Source organism: Belonocnema kinseyi, chromosome 10 (assembly GCF_010883055.1).
Source record: "Belonocnema kinseyi isolate 2016_QV_RU_SX_M_011 chromosome 10, B_treatae_v1, whole genome shotgun sequence".
NCBI lineage: Eukaryota > Metazoa > Arthropoda > Insecta > Hymenoptera > Cynipidae > Belonocnema > Belonocnema kinseyi.
The window spans coordinates 100,743,688-100,748,203 of NC_046666.1; the positions used below are offsets into that span (position 1 = coordinate 100,743,688).

Genomic DNA, 4,516 nt, shown 5'->3' on the forward strand with positions numbered 1-4,516 from the left:
AGTGTTTGTCAAATCTACAAGTTTTGAGACCTCCTGAATCCGAAAAACAGGGTTTTACGAACGCGTCTGTCTGTATGTATGTCTGTCTGTGAACACGATAACTTTTGAAACAATTAAGCTATCAGATTGCCCTTTGGTACACTCGTTTAGTGTCCTAAACTAAAGATCAAGTTTGTTAGCCAGCCATTTTGGATAAAAATCCAAAATTGGGCACATTTTGAATATTTTTGAGACCACTTTTTTTATAATTCAAAAATTCTCTGTACGGTTATTCATAGTATTCAAATATTCGAACAATTTATCCTAATGACTTTTTTCAAAAAATCACAAATTACCAGAGTTATAGCATTTACAAAATTCTAAAAAACACACGAAAATGAACATTTTATGCCAAATAACGTGCGATATGAAAAAAAGTCAAGAGAAGAAAAATGTTGTTTTTTGAATGCCCTACGAGATATCATAACAACTTTTTGAATTTTCTTGAAAAATCAAAAATTCAAATTTTGACAGCATACAAAATAATGAAAAATAAAAAATTTAGATTTTTCGGTCAAACTGTGCAAAATACGGTAAAAGTTAAATACACAAAAATTGTGCATTTGAAAAAGATCTACAAATTTGTTATTACCCACTTTTTGATAGGATGCGTAGTTTCGGCTTTAATCATGAAAAACGTCATTAACAATAAAAAAAATGTGCCCGCTGCGTGGGCACTTTCTTACCACAACTATTGTCTTTTAATTTCTTTTTCGTCTCGCGTGTGGGGTTTCAAAAAATGTAACTTTTCATGTTCTTAATGCTATTTTTTCATGATTTAAACTAAAAACAGAACTATCAAAAAATTATTCGTGACAAATAAATCATTTTTACATTCTCATCAGAGAAGGTACTAGATTTGTATAAAATTTGACCTCCTTAGTTTTTGTCAAAAGGTTTACGTCTTGAAACCCCCTGAATCGGAAAAACAGGTTTTTACGAATGTGCATATCTGTCTGTCGTTATGTCTGCCTAGGTATGTCTGTCTGTGAGCACAATAACTTTTGAAACAAATTAATCTATTAGATGGGCTTTTGGTACACTCTTTTAGTATCCTAAGCTAAATGCCAAGTTCGTTAGTCAGATATTTTGCAGAAAAAAAACTAAAAGTGAGCCCATTTTGAAAATTTTTGAGTACACATTTTTTCATGATTCAAAAATTCTGTGTACATTTGTTCATAGTACTTGAAAAAAATGTTAACTTTCGATAGCCCTACAAGATTATCATATTAACTTTTTTTAATTTTTTCGGAAAATTCAAATTGTGACCGCACGAAGACTTATTAAAAATCAAAACTTGCAATTTGCGGTCAAAATATGCAAGATAGGAAAAAAAAAAATGATAAGACAAACATTGTGGATCCAAAAAATATCTACAAATTTGTTATTAATCTTTTTATAGGACACGTACATTTATGTATTTATAAAAAAAAAAAACATTGAAAATACAAAAATTCAATGTTTAGGCACACGCTACAAGCCAAGCCAAAATAAATAGATAACATTTTTTCACCGAAGGTAGAGCAAACAAATTTTCACAAACAAAATTTCTAAAAACACACGAAAATGAACCTTTTAAGCCAATTAACGGACGATATGAAAAATGGCAGGAGATGAAAAAGTTTGATTTTTAAATCATAAAGATTATATTATTATAGATCATAAAGAAAATATTGGAAATGAGCAAATTCAGTTTATGGAAAACCGACAAAAGTCTCAATAAACCGTTGAATAACCATTTCCCCTCCGGATCGTAAGAACACTACTACTACATACACGGCCGATGCAGAGGGCTTCTCTCAAGTTTGAGCGCGCCTGGGATATGCGACTGTTGGAACTCGCGCATCGCGCTCGATAATGTATTTATCGCGCGCTAAGCGCTCGGTCTTTCTATTTGCCCCACATTTGTCAGCGCATTCTTTCCAAAATAAAATTTTTTAACATTTTATTGAATCCTGCTTCATTTTCCCAAAAATTTCTATTTTTTATTTTTAAAGTCATTTTTCACCATTAAAACAAAAACTATGCATCCCATCAAAACATAATTCATGACAAATTTGTAGCTCTTTTTTGGCGGAGCTACTTTTGTCTTTTTTTTCACTGAATTTTTTATTTTTCAAGAAAATTCAAAAAGTTGCAATGATAATTTTCTAGGGCATTCAAAAAGCAACATTTTTCTTCACTTGCCTTTTTTCATATCGTGCGTTACTTGGCTTGAAATGCTAATTTTCGTTATGGTTTGTTTTTAATTTTGTAAATGCTATAACCCTGGTATTTTTTTAATAAAAAAAAAGCATCAGGATACATTTTTCGTCTTTTAGAATACTATAAACAACCGTAATAAGAATTTTTAGATATTGAAAAAAAGTGGCCTCAAGATGGCTAGCTGACGAACTTGACATTTAGTTTAGGACAATAAAAGAGTATACCAAAGGCCAATCCAATCTGTAAATTTTTTCGAAAGTTATCATGCTAAGAGTGGGGGGGGGGGGCCTCCTTTCATAAATAGATTCTGTATACAAAGACAAGTGACAACTTTCAACAAATTTTGTTCGCAGCTTGTGTAGTTTGTCCAAAAACTTAATTGTTTTATTTTTTATGCAGTTTTTTGCGCATAAACGAAAACCACGCGCCCTATCAAAAAGTGAACAAAAACAAATTTGGAGATCTTTTTTAAATGCATAATTTTTGGTGATTAATCTTTTTTCGTATCTTGTATAGTTTCACTGCCAATGGAATTTTAGATTTTTCATTATTTTTTTTTTGTGCGATAAAAAATTTAGATTTTCAAGAAAATTCGAAAAATTGTTATTCAATCTTGTAGAGTGTTTAAAAGTCAACGCTTTTCTCATTCTGACTTTTTTTAAATCGTGCGTTGTTTGGCTTCAAATGTACATTTTCGTTTGTTCTTTTGAATTTTGTAAATGCTGGAACTTTGGTACTTTGATTTTTATCGAAAGAATTTGTGGGCATAAATTGCTCGTATTATTGCGTACTACGAGTATCCGTAAACAGAGGTTTTTAATCTTTAAAAAAATAGTCTTGACAATTTTGAAAATTCTCTAACTTTAAAAACTTGTATCCAAAATGGCTGGCTAAAGAAATTGACCTTCAGTTTAGGGCAGTTAGAGAATATACTAAAGGCGCATCCAATCGCTCAATTCTTTCGAAGGTTCCCGTGCTAACAGAATAAAAATCTACAGACAAGCAGCTCTCAAAACGTGGACATTTGACAAAAAGCAGGCGGGGTCAAATTTTACACAAATTTAATACCTTTTATGATGAGAACGTAAAAACAATTTTGTTAATATTCATTATATTGCAACTTTTGTCGTTTTTTCATAAATATAATTGGTTTATTTTAAATGCTATTATATTTTTGACGATTTGAAATTAAAATGCGCATCCTAGCGAGAAGTGGTTCTAAGAAAATTCGTAGATATAACTTAGATGAAACATTTTATTAGTAAAAATGATATTGTAGCTTGTGTCGTTTTTCCAAAAATTTGATTTTTTTATTGTAAATGTTATTTTTTACGATTAAAACAAAAACTACACATTTTAATAAAACATGATTAAGAAAAAATTTGTCTCTTTTTTGAATGAACACATTTTTCCTCCTTAGTTTTTTTTTGTAGCTTGTATCGTTTGTCTAAAAATTTAATTTTTCTCTTTTTAATGCTGTTATTTACGAATAAAACAAAAACTACACATTTCATCAAAACGTTAAAATAGTTTACAATTAATAAATTTGTAGAACTTTTTTGGGCGCACAATTTGTGTCTTCACATCTTTTGTAATATTTTGCATGGTTTGACTGCAAAATAGGATTTTTTATTATTTCTTGGGCAATTAAAATTTTAATTCTCGATTTTACAAAAAAGTGCAAAATGTTATTAGGATAATCTTTTAGGGTGTTCAAATGCAACTTTTTTCTTCTTTTGAGTTTTTATCATATCGTGCGTTGTTTCGCTTAACATTTTCATTTTCGTTTGTTTCTTCGAATTTTGAAAACGCCTAACTTCGCCTAACGCGGGTTCGAACAGAAGTCTGGACGAATGGCAAAAAAAGGCAAGCGCGACTAGCAGTGAAGGGGAGGAAAAAAGGAAAAGAGTAGCTGGGGAGATGAGGTAGAAAGGGACCAGGAGAACAAAAGAGTGAGAATTAAAAGGAAAACACCAGAGAGAGAGGGGGGGATGGGGGAATGTTTGGAAAATTGGAAGCTCTTATTAAAGGCTTTAGAGAGGAAACAAGAAAGAGACTGGATGAAATGAATAGGGATATGAATAGGCAGGGAACCGATGTAAGAAGCGAAGTGAAAAAGGTCAGAGAAAAATGGGAAGAATGGGATAAACGTTGGAAGGAGGAGAAAGAAAAGGTTTGGGGTAAACTAGAGAGCATTGAGAATAGACAGAGAGAGGTTGACGAACAGAGATCTAGAGAAATAAAGCAGTTGGAAGAGCGGGTATCTAGTCTA

General features: G+C 31.4%; 1 protein-coding gene across 2 annotated transcripts in view; it reads right to left on the bottom strand.

Moving 5' to 3' along the window:
- The window catches only part of LOC117181784, a 38,172-nt gene that overhangs the window by 28,745 nt on the left and 4,911 nt on the right, over positions 1-4,516 (bottom strand). The window lies entirely within an intron of this gene.